Source organism: Manduca sexta, unplaced genomic scaffold (assembly GCF_014839805.1).
Source record: "Manduca sexta isolate Smith_Timp_Sample1 unplaced genomic scaffold, JHU_Msex_v1.0 HiC_scaffold_2608, whole genome shotgun sequence".
NCBI classification, from domain to species: Eukaryota; Metazoa; Arthropoda; class Insecta; order Lepidoptera; family Sphingidae; genus Manduca; species Manduca sexta.
In genome coordinates this window covers 1-15,451 of record NW_023593589.1, presented here as the reverse complement: position 1 = coordinate 15,451, position 15,451 = coordinate 1, and the positions used below count along the sequence as shown (strand labels likewise).

At 35.0% G+C, this 15,451-nt stretch overlaps 2 pseudogenes; both read left to right on the top strand.

The window, feature by feature from the left end:
- The first annotated feature begins 5,186 nt into the window (after positions 1–5,186).
- On the top strand, positions 5,187–11,980 carry LOC119192316 (annotated as a pseudogene).
- A 278-nt stretch (positions 11,981–12,258) lies between these two features.
- Positions 12,259–15,213, top strand: LOC119192317 (annotated as a pseudogene).
- The last annotated feature ends 238 nt before the right edge of the window (positions 15,214–15,451 follow it).

The following is a 15,451-nucleotide window of genomic DNA, read 5'->3' as shown; positions in this document are numbered from 1 at the left end:
GTATCAATCAACTACAACCGAATAAAAGGAAACATGAGAAGTAATAAAATCAACAAGTACGACCCTCCTCAATAAGCGCAAACTACACACCCTTTCCGTTACGTACTAGTGCAGACAACAAAAGCCGGTGGTATTAGACAGTTGGCAGGGTCCTTGCCCCCGGGAGGCGAGTCTAGACGCCGGGACTGGCTCCTCAACGACTACCGAGGCGGGTGCAGGGTGCAGGGTTGACACTGCGGGGCACGCGGGCGGCGCGCCGGGTCGATACAGCACAGGTGGTACTGCCGGTAGCCTCCGGATAATCCCGGAATCAGCCGGCATAATTGATTGTACGGATAACGGCAACTTACACGACTATCACATATTGGGGATGAGTTGTTAATTAGATTAGAGTATGTCTAAATATATGTGTAAAGAGAATTTTAAATATTTGTTACTATATCTTGTCTGGAGTTACTGCATTATGAGTTTGTTATTCGCCAGTTACAACGCTTAGTAGTAACATAAAAAATTACAAGTGTTCCAAAAATATGCAGGCCATTTAACAAATAAAAGTTTACTTTTAATATTATAAGTAAACAAATTTTTGTTTGTACTTTTCAGTGAGAAAAATTATAATAGAAGGAAATAATTTTTAAAGGTATAATACAAGAATTAATCTGAACTTATTTATTATAGTTTTATGCTATATTATGATAAAATCACTTAAATTCAACATCAACACAATAAAAAAATAGTAAAAAGACTGAATTTTCCAACTGACAAATAAATTTATTAAGAAATAGTCTTTCATATTGATCTCAGTTCCAAGTTAATTTACTAAATAAGGTGGCAGGGGGATTGTCATGGAAGTAAGATGCTGTTAGGCATTATGACACTAATCCTATAGTATGCAGGCACATGAGACAAATAGTGATATGTTCATATTTTGACCTCTGTTATTTAAGGTTATAGCTTAAGGTCCATTTTTCATACATTTTGTTTCACCTTTAATCTGGGTAACTAAACAAGTATTGGCAAGTAATGAATTTAAATTCACGTCTAGTTAGTGATTAGTTCTCGCAGTTGAAAGAAAAACGTAAAAATAATTAATATGCATGGATATTTCGGCCTTTAAAATTTCGTCGTATTAAATTCCAATTTGTGTGTAGTCAAGTATTGAATATTTATATTATCAGCTGAACTTTATACTATTTATTTTTCACATGTGTCCTTTAGAACAGGTCACTGACCAGAAATCATTACAATAACAATTAACATTGTATTGTCACATACATATTTATCAAATTTACATCATGCAACTATATAAAGATAAATATTTGTCTACATTTGAACATGAGTAATGAAAAATTAAGCATAGAAGTAATAACCCACTAAGAATGTAATTTCCTTACTACTGACATCTAATTAAGAACAATTTGTTAGTTAAGGTTATCTATAACACTTTACAGAGTTGTCTGTAAATAAAAACATCTACAAAATCTATCAGACATAACTATTCACTATATGAAAACAAAGGCTTGTTCGTTCATTACCTATGCAAATATTATTGCATTGCCTTTTACATGACTTTATTGTTAAAAATTGCAACATCTAATATATATATATTGTTTAATTCTTTATGGTTTACTTATACTAAGTGTTGCTTGTGGCTCAGCAGTATAGAAAAGCTTTTTCAGAAAAAGTCCCAAAATCACTGTGACACCAAGTTCTTTTACATAACCCCATTTGTACTATACCAATAATATATGTTCAAAAATGAGATTTTATTTAATTTATATATCTAAGAGCTATGAATTACCTAGATAAGATAGCCTATACATATATGTTAATGAAGGACCTATATAATAAAGTGAGCTTTTGCAAGTGTACAATAATTATGAAAGTGTTACCTTGCAAAAGTAAATTATTATGTTACAACATAATTTGTATTTACTTATTATTTACTCAAAGGTGGCTATGCCCGTTACACTTAGTTATCCGTTAGTCTATCCATGTGTCATAATTCATAAAAATCCACTCACTAGTTTGTGTTTATTTTTAACAACATCCAAAGATTTTTACAAATATTAGCATTTATAATATTCTAGTAAGATAAACTTATATTAGCTGCCTAATGGTAAACTGGTTGATAAATATAAAACATTAAATATTGAGTGAAGCACTGATAAAGATGGGGTAGCAAGTAAGCCATCTGTTTGTAAGTAATAATAATATATGTTTACCCACAAGACAGAGGAATTGAGAATTGTTGCAAACTTTGAAAAGGAGACAATAGCTTAGGGAGACAATCTCAATCAAAACGCTCCGACAAAACTTGTACTCATTCGCCTGTTATGGCTGTAGGTGGATCTATGTTTCCAACAAGCTCAAGTGTGTTATACTCAAAACTGATTGCCGAAAAGCTCCACAAAAGCTTTTTAATATCTGAATAACCATATTATCGCGGGACTTGTATCTTATATTGGTTTCAGGAGAATAATGATGTCCAATTACTATGATCACAATAATAGTACATTGGCCACAAAACTAAATGAATAGTGAAGCTCATGTAAATACCAACTACATAATTAGCTAATTAATCATTTGACAGAGTATAATTCATTAATGGAGATAGTTTTACGATAGGGAAATTAATTATGCACAATATTATGTTAGTAGAAATAACAACAAAATGTGTAAGGAGCAGTGTTTATTGCAGATTTATGACTTTCTCTTTAAAAAAAATGTTTGTGTAGTGTGTATTATTATTTCTTTTATGAACAAAACAATATTATAGTGGTATGTAAAAAATGTATAACTTGATATAATATTCATTAAGATAGGTGTAACACGGAATAGGTAAAAGACATGAATAATATCTTGATTTTTGTAAAGAGATCTTTAACTTTTAGATTTAATAAATTACATAGTTGCAAATACTTATACAATTATATTTGAAATATAAATGTATAAGTAAAACATGCAAAACAAATATCTTTGCATCGAGTAATTAAAGCAAATGGCCTTCATACATTACAGCCACCGTTTAAATACTTGTTTAGAAAGAAATTATCATATTTTGACTAGAAAAACTCAACATTTACGAAAATATAATTTTCTATAACAATACAATTCATTTCCAACTACTAACAGTTGTGAATGTAACCCTGATTCACTTAGAAGTGTTTCATTCAGTATGTAGTGTTAAAGTATTGTATTGTACAAGTATGGGGCAGTAGATAAAGACCATTAGTTTATACTGCAGATAAACCACACTTGGAAAAATGTTTGAGAGATAAAAGTTTATTTTGTTGACAATTCCATTACTACTTTATCACTAGGTGTAACGTATTTATGTTCTAAATGAACGCAAAATAAATTGTCAATGAATATAAAGTAATATAAAGACAATTATAACGAGAAAGAAATGCCACATTCTTTCGTCTGCCATTTTATAGGAGGAGACCTTGTGTGATAACATACCGATTTATTATACTAAAATGTTCGGAATCGACGCAAATAGCGTTTAGGCGTCGTCGTAGGCCAGTTGTGGACGCGATATAAGCACTCATACACGTTCGCGTGTTGTTACAAACAGAATGGGCGATCAGCTGATTTCTTTGTTTGAATAACGCAGACGCTGCCACCACTGTACGTGCAGTTACGACACGTCAAAACCCTTCTACGAATTCCAATATCACGCAAAATCCTCGCCAAACTGTGGCCCGAGGTCGCCATCAGGCTGGCCAAGAGCTTCGCCAATTGTTAATCCATAAACAAACCTTGAAAGTTCTCACCTTTGTAATGGACTCGTAGATTATTTTGCGATAGACCGATGTAGCTGAACTTGTCCTTGGTGCTCCACGAACGCGGCAAGGGTGTCTCTTCTTCATTCACATTTGGATAAAGCAATTTTAAACGATCCACAGTATCACTTTGCACTTGATTTTGGGAATCCATCGCTCCCCGTCCACTACCTATCGCAGCCATTTCTGATTTCCGTAATTTCATGTCATCTTAATGACGTCACGTATTATTTGGATTCATAAATAGGTGGCAACACAATCGTTTTACAACACCATAGAGAAAACCGTATATAATCGAAATAATAAATAATAGCAACTGCTCTAAAATAAAAAAATAACAATATTCTATGATACGATGTATGTTTTGTACGTATATCCGAACGGAGAAAATTATATTATTTTTTTATAATTTACGAGACAGTAGGCTTAGAACAAGTAGCTTGAAGTACCTACTTCAAATCGGTAGGATATTTCAAGCTTCTTATTTATTTTGCTAATTTTTATTATAATACATAGTAAAAAATCGGATTCGTGATGGTTTTGAAATGGATGATTTTATTGATATTTTCAGTAATTCAAATAGATAATCACTACCGCAACAAAACAATCAATGATAAGAACTTGAAGGAAATAAGCAAATAAATGAACATATAAATAAAGTGTAAATTCCTGTTTCTTATGAATATGTCTAATTACAGTGTTCCAAGATATTTAAAAGAAATCGAAAATACAGTGGTACTAAAATTAAACCTCATAAAAGTCCATGATAGTGAATTACTCGAAACTCAACAATTGCACTGTGATTCAATACTTGAAGTGAGTTTATAATTATATACCTACATTTAAAATAGGACATACATTATTCGATGACGTCTCGCAACCATAGCACAGGCTGTGACCCTAATTATGAGATATACTTATAATAGAAAGAAATATTTTGGAACAAACCGCGCTAGATTATACTTTTATAGAACGTATTGGCTACGGCCCGTCTAACTTTTACATTTCTTTGTGAAGTCTCTTTATTTTATCATAATGATACGAAAATGTAAGTTCGCATTTTTTGGTTTGTTACAGGTATATCAGGATGCATTTAAAAAATTGATAGAGAATACCATTACATACAAAAAGATACTTACGGACATCAAAAAAGCCTATGAAAAGGCTTTAGAAATTCGAGATGAACGTATATCGCAGTTCATCATACAAGATGTACGTTATTCGGAATCTTTTTTATAACATAATTTTCTTTCTCCGTAAGATTCTTAATTTAAGATAATAAAATCCTAAAGTAAATAATTATGACAAAAGATAATATATTCTTTGGTTCTAAATTACCTTCTGTAGTTTTAAAACCAGTAATTCTCAAAGTTATCTTTAATTTTTATTTGTGTTCGGGTTTTATACGGTTTATCATATGTCCTTCTTGTTTATCCCTTATTTTTCGACAAACTTCGTAAACGTACTTATATTTGTAATTTTGACACTGAGTACTGACAGAATATCACTTGCAGAGTTGACGGTTGACATTTATTATCACTATCCACTTGTGAATTGTTTTTCTTCGTTTATTTAGGAACAGCTCGCGGCTCGCGGCGCACCTCTATCGGCACTGTGCAGTAACCAACATTAATCGTGTGCGACGTACATACGTACTGAAAATTTACAGTTTATAGTATAGGATTGAAAGCGTTCTTAAGTTATGAGTGAATTAAGACACGGCAAATTGCCTCCTGTGGCAGTTCTAGACGGTGGTTTATCATCGCAACTGTCGGTTCACGCGGGGACGACTGCTGACGGCGACCCATTATGGAGCGCCAAATTCCTGCAAACACATCCCGAAGCGGTCGTCAACACTCATCTTGACTTTATGCGTGCCGGCTCCGACATTGTTGAGACCAACACGTACCAGGCATCTGTTGGGGGATTCGTGAAACACCTTGGTCTAACACCCGAAAGGGGATTTGAACTCATCAAGACTGCTGTGGGTCTTGCCAAGAAAGCAAGGGACAAGTACCTTGAAGAGTGTATTGAAAATGGCTCTAAAATTCGTACACCCCTCATCGCCGGATCTGTCGGACCATTCGGAGCTCACTTAAATGATGGTTCGGAATACAGTGGCAACTATGCTGACAAAACACCAGAGGAAATCATGAGAGAATGGCATACTCCAAGAATAAAGGCACTTGTAGAAGCAGGTGTTGATATCATTGCATTGGAAACAATTCCATGTGAAAAAGAAGCACAAGTATTGGTGGAAATGCTAAAACAATACCCTGACATGAAAGCCTGGTTGTCTTTCAGCTGTAAAGATGGGACCTCTCTGGCTAATGGAGAAAACTTTCAACAGGTGGCTAAACAATGCTGGGACTCAAACCCAAAGCAACTATTGGGTATAGGGGTGAACTGTTGCTCACCATTAATAGTGGCAGAACTTATTTAATGGCATAAATGATGACAGGAAAGAATCTCCAATACCATTGATCACATATCCAAACTCTGGGGAGAAGTACAATCCTGAGCTTGGTTGGGTACACAAAGACCAGTGTGTGCCCATGGACAGGTTTGTGGAACTGTGGCTAGATATGGGAGTGAGGTACATTGGAGGCTGCTGCAGGACTTATGCATCTGATATTGCTAAGATTCGCACACAAGTTGACACTTGGTTGGAGAGACAAAATCTCAAATAATAGAGAAGAAAAAACTTTTAAAAGAATATTTTCCTGGGTTACATATAATAAATCAATAATATACTATATTCTATGACATGGTATTATGTATTGCATTATATGGAAAGGTCACATAAAGATAACATTCTCTTCTTATCGCTATGCCATTTCTGATTAGTGTGATGCAAAATCATTGAAACTTACGATACAATTATGCAATAAACATAATATTGTTTTATATAAATATTAATCTGGCTGAAGAATTACCAATTATAAATATTCCACATAAACAACAACATGACTGTTTGTTTTATTTTATGTGAATTGTATTACTGTCGGTGATTTATTATAATAAATATTATATTTTGTAGATGAAAATCAAAATCATACTCTTCAAAGATAGAAAAATATAAAATTTAATTATTTCTCGCTGAAATTACAGAAAGTGTTTGGCATAACTATAAGAAAGGAACAGAGAGATGAAAAAATTAAAACATTGTTAAAACAAAATGAGGAACTCAAAGAGCAGAATTTAAAAATAACATTAGATATAACAAAATTGAAGAAGGATATGGGAAAGGTAAATTTGGTGCATTTTGTATTAGAAATTTAAAAAAAGTCTGATATTGGTTTCATAAAACATAAGGTAAGTATTATAGGTAAAAAAAACATAATATACTGCTCTTCCCATATTTTGTATGGTGTATTATATTTTGTATTGATGTGAGTATTACATCTTGCCTTCAGTTTTGTCTTGCCTTCTTCAAACATATTTAGCATTCTTATAAAGTTTTGATTGCACAAGAAAATCTTATTCCTATTTTTTATAATATATGGTTAGTACCTATAAATGCTTCTCTGTTATATATTTTATCTATTTGTATGTTTACAAAACAAATACTTAATTGTTTAATGATTTCTTATGTTTACGCGAATGTTAGACATTGAAATAAAAACTAAAAACTATTTAAACGGATTTTATCGCGGTTTTTTATATATTATTATTTTCTCCCGACGTTTCGAAGACTTTGCAGCCTTCATGGTCACGGGGGGACTGAGGTGTTGTTCATCCGTAAAGTCAAAGTTACAATATCTACCTACATTTTCAAATATACAACTTTTTAAAATTTTTATCTGTTGACGGTCCGATCTACGCAGAATGAGCTCACAGTGTCTTGAGGTCTGGCAGCCGGTCTTTTGGGATCCGATTTAATTAAATGTAGAACAGGATCAAAGTCTGCAGTCGCTGAACATTCTGAAGGAGGCTCCAATCATTATTTGCGATTAGACAAGCCACAAATCCTTGCCAAAGAATACCGATTCCTGCCTAGGATGATTCGCGAGGCTATTGAAATTAAAAAACACCCAAATTTCAATAGGGAAGATGGTTGGAAGCTTGCACAAGCCTGGGATCCTGTTCTACATTTAATTAAATCAGATCCCAAAAGACCGGCTGCCAGACCTCAAGACACTGTGAGCTCATTCTGCGTAGATCGGACCGTCAACAGATAAAAATTTTAAAAAGTTGTATATTTGAAAAATGTAGGTAGATATTGTAACTTTGACTTTACGGATGAACAACACCTCAGTCCCCCCGTGACCATGAAGGCTGCAAAGTCTTCGAAACGTCGGGAGAAAATAATAATATATAAAAAACCGCGATAAAATCCGTTTAAATAGTTTTTAGTTTTTATTTCAATACTTAATTGTTTTTTCATTTATTTATTGGCAATTAAAAGTGATTGCTGTGCTATTTTATGTACCTATATAATACATGTTATGACTGAATTATAAAGTTTGAAAATGTTTGTGTTTGTTTTATTTGTGTATGGCGATGGTTACCACTTTTTGTAACTAACATACCATTGTATCTGTGTTTTGATCACATATTTATAAATACGTTGTTCTATCACTGCAATTCTTTATAAGTACTTATAATGGTATGGGGTTATTCATTTAAGTCACATTAAATAATATCCAAGTGCAGTACTGAAATCAACCTTTTTATAAATTTGACTCTGTCCGAGATGCTTTCCGAATTATTATTATTTCATAGCATATTTTCTATAAATCTCTATTGCAATTCAGTTAAATGACGAGAAGTTTTCTGACTATTTAACGTTGATGAGAGAACGCGACGCGCGCTACACACTCTACTTTGAGAACTTAGAACTACAGTTGAAACTCAAAGAATTGGATGGAGGCGCGTTTCCCGTGGGCGACACTTACGGAGATCCTGTTGTACTCAGAATCGCGCTGGATAGATGCAGGTAAAATAATAAAACTATTTACTATACACATACATTATCTAGGTGCGTATACAGAAATAACTGGTACATTTGCATAGTTTGTTTTGATATCTATAGAATCTTAACTGCTTATACATTCCGTGTGCATGCTGAAGAACAGTTAGATATTTTAAAAAATATTTGTGAAATAATAATGTCTCATAATATTATATTTCAGGGAGCAGCTGTCCAAAACCCAATCCGAACTAAAGAAAAAGACGGAAGAGTATTCCGTGACAGTTCCGCGACGAGAATACGACACTCTCGAAGCTAAACACTGCGACATCACTAAGCAGCTGGATGCATTACAGAAAGAATTTCACGCACTCCAGGAGTCATACAATAAGCTGAGAGGTAGCAATTAGTATTCATGCAGTTCTTTATCATTTCTTATTTAAACTCTATAAAATATAAATGATTGTTGCCTTTACCGACAATTGAAGGAACTGGTCATATGATTTAATCCTTAGGCTCAATGAAAAATGTAGAAGAAGAGTTAATGGAAGTAAAAGAGCGTTGCAGCGAGCTGGAAAGGGCGGGCACTCCTCGACCGCAGTGGGACCTGTGCGCAGATTTTATCGGTGGGGGAAGAGACAGGTAAGCATTCTGACACTTCATCTATTTAGTAAGTATAAAAGGATATGTTTTTTTCTAATATATTTATCATCAGATGGTGGCTATTAGCGAGTGGTCTATCCTCCCGGGACACCCTTCGAGTTCTCCTGAAGGAACTGGGTCCCGCAGCGGAGAGCGAGCACCTCGAATACTTTGATGGCCTTGTAAGAATGTATAACTCAGTCTTTAAAACTAATCAGGACTACATACAAACTAAAAAAAATCAGTCAAATCGTCGTTCCACGCCTTCTGAAAAGTCATAAAATCTCTCCAGCCGAATTTCGCCCACGACGGCTAATCTCAACGAAGATCATTCAAGTACGCTGGAGATATAATAGTGCACGAGTGTGTGCGCAATACTCTGGTGCACTCCTATCCTTCACATTCATAGTCTGGTGAGATTGTTTTTTATCCAACGTGACCGGAGAGAGACCAGGCCCAGGACCAAAGGCTTTACGTGCTTTCCAACACCCGGTGGTATAAAACTGTCAAATTGTTGATTCCGAGCTGCGACGGAGTTATTGATAATAGACGACAGATAAATAAATAAAAGCTTTATTCATCACGTAGGCTAACATAATTGCACTTATGATAAGTCAAGGTACATGAGAATATTTAATTATTACTGAAATAAAGTCGCCTATATAATTGAATACATTTTATATTGAACATAAAATAAATGAAAGACTATAAAGTTAACAAAGACGCCAGGTCGGGCTGGCAGGAAAGAGAAAAAACCCGAAATCTTAGTGCAGAAGTCGTATCGCGTACGCAATACAACTACGCTACTGAAGTAATCAGAAACCTCATCATTCCCAGGGCACAGATCCTGCGATACCACCCTACCTCCGCTACGAAGGCAAGATCAGGAATTTGCGGCTGTCACGGCGAGAGATCAGCGTCATCATCAACGACATTTGGCTCGGCAAGGAGGACCATATGGATATGTCCATGCAAGACTACGTCACGAAATACTTTGAGGATAGGTTCGATATATTCAACTAAATTCTTTGGAGAATCGGTGTCTTATCTCATTAACAGGTTGCATAATACAAATAGTGATATGGGGCAGGTACCAGCAGCCGTCGGTGCGTTTCGAGTGGGCGTACAACGTGTGCGCAGGCGCGGAGCAGCAGCTGGACGAGCCGTCCGTGCGGCTGTTCTGGGCGGTGCTGCACTCGCAGCTGGCCGAGCCGGTGTACTGGGGCCTGCGCCGGCACTGGCGCACGCTCAGGGACCGCGCCTACAACCACGCTGATGGACGAGAGGTCAATTCATTTTTCTCCAAAGTTTTCTAACAATACAAGAAATCCTTATCCAGTGAAACAAACTGTCTGCGAAATGTTTAGTTTTATGTCAGCTGTATTAAATTGTTACTTATATTAAAGTCTGACTTCTGAGACACCGGTGCATCACCATGGGTCGATCTCTGCACATACTTAAAATTATTGTATCATCAACGTTACGAATAAAATATATGTGGGCACTGTCATTTTTCCTTCAAGTATTATTTTGTAAAAATGATGTTTGAACCAACTTTCACTTTCATATTTTACAGTCTATAACTATAGAAGAATTTGAGAAGGTTGCGAAATCATCATTTCCGCTAAAGAGTGAAGTGGACATCAAGAACTTAATGGACGTCGTAAAAACAACTTAAAATGAAGATCAACAGCAACACAATCATCTTGGACAAACTGAAGTAAGCAGGATTAAGAAAGTATACTTAAGTATAACTCAGAGTCGGGTGTTGCTTGTGTATTGAATTTGAATCACTGAGCGGTCTTTATGACGCTGACGCTATCTATTTAAAAAATCCTTAATACTTCCTACCGGAGCAAATTACCGGGACAAAAATAGCTTAAATTAATGATGTTATTCTAGGAAATGGTTTATCAGTTTGCCAAATTTCATCCAAATCGATTCAGCGTTTCCAAGTTTAGTTTTTACTTCTAACATATAAATGTCTGGTACATTTTCATAAACGTGCGCATTTATACGTTATATTAGTGGGAAGTAAGATGCGCTGTCCTATTTAAAATTCGTACTTGATATAGAATGAAGAAGGTTTCGACCGCGTGGAACTGGCGCGCGAGCTGTACCGGCAGCGGCAACTAGCACAGGACAAATACTTGCGCGAGCTGCTCGCTGCGCTCGGCGGTCGGAGCGCCGCCAACAAGCCAGTCACTGTTGAAGCTCTTAAACGGGCCTTCGCTATACTGGACCCGGCTATAGGTATCTACCTACACATTATATTACTCTGGAATTCGAATTCGAAACCTACTTGTTGTAGGTACGAAAATGTACGAAAAATTACTGATGTGTCCTAATTTTCATTTTTTTACTCACCCAATTCTACTTATTCTTATAAACATACGAAACAAATGTGTTTAATAAACAAACTTGTATTTACAGATCACATACAGATGGAGCGCTACATTCGTTGGGCGTTTTCGGATACTACTTCAGATTTGAAAAGCATTAGTCCCATACCTTTAAAAACCCTGGCAGCTAGACTAGCCGCAGGGGATATAGAACGTGTGGGCCCCCGGCACAAAGGCTTTAAGAGATCATCATATAAATAAGACGTGATTGTAAATTACATTTAAAAATATATTTCCTTATTCGTTTATAACTATTATAATATTCTATATTACTAATACGTTTATTATTATAAGATAAATATAATACAAACGAATTATTATTTTTTTTGAGAAACTAGTGTTATTTTAATAATCCATATCCATAAATACGATATAGACGACAGACATTTCACAGTAAATAAGTTCACATGGACAAAATAATAAAAATTGAATTAGTAAAAAAAATGTTGCATAAAAAACCGTAAAATGAACCAATAATATGTAAATTTGACCGACGCGTATCCAAACGCAAATTTTATCGCCCATCTTTGACATGCGTCAAATAGATAACGAGAAATCGAGAAACATCAAAATTGGTGCATTGATTGCACATGTAAAATTTTCTGTTTACAATTAAAACCACATCTTAATACAATTCAATAGATATTGTGTGCAAATACATTAGTACACAATGGGTGACATCATTGATAATGAAGAAGTAGATAGAGACATCGTAGAACCTGAAGTTCTACAAAAACACTTCAGCAAAAAATACAAGTTATTGACGGAAACAGCGGTGTCGCTGAACAAATCGTATATAAATAAATTACACTGCACAAAGTGAGTATGAAATTGCCTTTTGACAATTTTGTAAATGCAATTATAAAACTATGCTGCAAAAGTGCATCGTCATACATGTGCTATACATATTTTATTATAGCCGATTATAATATCGATTTCTTTTGCGCCGCTCCTGTCTTGTGTTCATAGCAAATCTTCGCAATCGTGTATTAAAACATAGATAGTAAGTTGGTAAAATGTTATTAAAATAGTAATATTGATATACTAGGTCATTGCAAATGGCAGTAAGCCTGTCAGACAACACATTTGAAGTGTACCAACTGCGCAACACGTCGCTGCAGCGCGTGTGTCGCCTTAGTGGACACAAGAACACCCTCACAGAGGTGGTGTGTAGCCCCAAGGATGAGCATCTTGTGTACTCTGCAGGACATGATGGTATGCTCAAACTGTGGGACATAAGGAGTGGTGGCTCCTGTGCTATGGAGTATAAAGGTGGGTATAGGCCATTGTTCAGCTGTGCTCTTCTCTTATTTAAATTTATGTTTATATCATAGATATTATTTTTATTATCACATTATATTATGAAGCTGTTTATATGCAGAGTAAACTGTTTACTACCATAATGATTATTATTCATGGCTATTTAAAATTATATTGATACTTAAAATATCTAAGCGAATAATATATTGAATATTAGTTATACATATAACATAATATATACAGTTTTGGCAAATTTTTCAACATTGTTTGATCTGGGTTTTGTAGCTCTTATAACAATTTTAGTAAAAACTGAAAACTAGTTACGTTTAGATATCTAACATGTCTGTAAAGATGAGGAATCATAAAAAAATATATACATATTATATTATTTCTGTATATACATATAGCAAGTAGTTTAAATTATATTTTTTTTAAACAAATCAACACATAATTGTTCTACTAAAAAGTTTACTAATTATTGCTCAGACATTTTACTTAGGATTACCTTTCATGCCTTAATATAAATATAGAATGAGAGCAGGTAATTTTATAGCTGTGAAAATTATTTGTAGAGTGGATTTCAATAATCCATGAAAAACTAAACATACATAATTATATCAAGCAACAATAGTATGCTAATCAAAATTTTTAATGATCTTAATTTAATGAATCAATATAATTTTGTGTAGATGAGGAGGACACACTGATTCGTCCGTATGAATGCATGGATGTATCATGCAATGGCCTGGTGCTGCGCGCCGCAGCCAGGTGATACAGGATGATGCATACCTAGTGTTCTGGGACCAGAGGCTGCCCAAACCTCTGGGAGGATACTGGAACTCGCGACACTGAAGACATTACACAGGTGTGTTTATAAGTTGTTTTATTAATTTGTATAGCTTATTTGTTCAAAATGATTCTTACAAATCACTATTTAAAGCATACTATCATTTAACTATTACTGCTTAGATTATTATGTATATAGAAAATTACTAGTATCTATGACTCGACAATGGAAAAAGTCTTAAAATGTACTTCACAAATTACAAAATTCTTCACCAGGTAAAATTTCACAAAGAGAAGACGGAAATCCTAACAACAGGATCCCTGGATGGGTTGATGAATGTATTCGACATTATGGAGCAGACGGAGGATGATGCGCTGACGTACTCGCTCAACGTGGAGAACTCGGTGGAGAAGATTACCTGGATAGACACAGCACCCAGGTTGCCTGCATCACACAGTCCAATGAGCTGCAGGTGTGGGACACAGAGGAGGGGCGACCTGCTGTCGGGGATGCACCAAAGAGAAAGTCGCTAGGAGCATCCGGTAAGTTAGTTTAGTTCATTAATAGCAATGGTTATGTACCTAGCTTGACTGCTTGTTATACAAAATGTATGAGATTTTTGGGCACTCTCTCTTCCTTCACTGTTATACTCCAGTGAGTCAGCAATCCAATTTTACCAAACAGAGATCAAGCGCAGCACTAACAGTTTACATATATGAGAGTGATACCACCCATACCAGTCATCACCCATTTAAGTTGCAGAAAATATGTCTACAGTAAAACTATATATAGTAGTCTTGTAAGATTCTATAAAGTTTCATTTTCCTTTTTAGCGGAGTAAAGCAGATGACTGCTACCTGGTGGATGCATTCAACTCAATAGACGACACCATAGTGCTGCTGGCTGGCCTGCACGGAGGCAACGGGTGAGTGATCTTACACTTGTCATAGAAAATGAAAGCGTCGCCATAATAGTCCAATATGGCGTTTGTATTATATATGAGCGAATATAATAATAATGTAAATAAAATGGCAAAGGGTAAAAATTTCTCGTGAAAACACACTCTATCTGGACCCCACTGCGTTAACCATCAGGTGCAGGGACATTGCCTTGTCCAAATAAAAAAAATGCTTACTCACCATAAAGAGATGATTACCATCACATAAAAAATTAAAAAAAAACTTTTTGTTATAAATATCCGAAACTATATATTTTACACAATATTGTTGCAGTGACGTACTGAGGTCGGTCACTCTGGACGACAGGAGACTCCTGCCCACGACGAACTTCACTGAGAACAAACAAATCGTGCGCTGCTGCTGGTACGACAAGGATGTGAGTATGATTACACATGTTTACTGCAATTTATTAATATTTATTTCTAGAATACCTGTTTTGTTAAAGTAATATTAACAGATATGCTTGAAATTGTAATAATGGAGTACTGAATACAAAATACATTTTAGTGAGCTAGTACTGACTTGCTAACTAATCCTAATATTTTTTTGTTACGGTACACAGGTGGGATTTATGGTGTCATATTTAAAGTTGCAGTACAGCTATACCTGCCATTATGACATACATTCTATATATTGATTAAATTAATAATTTCAAGCAACAGTTTATATTTATATTTCAACAAGTATGCATTATAAGCATC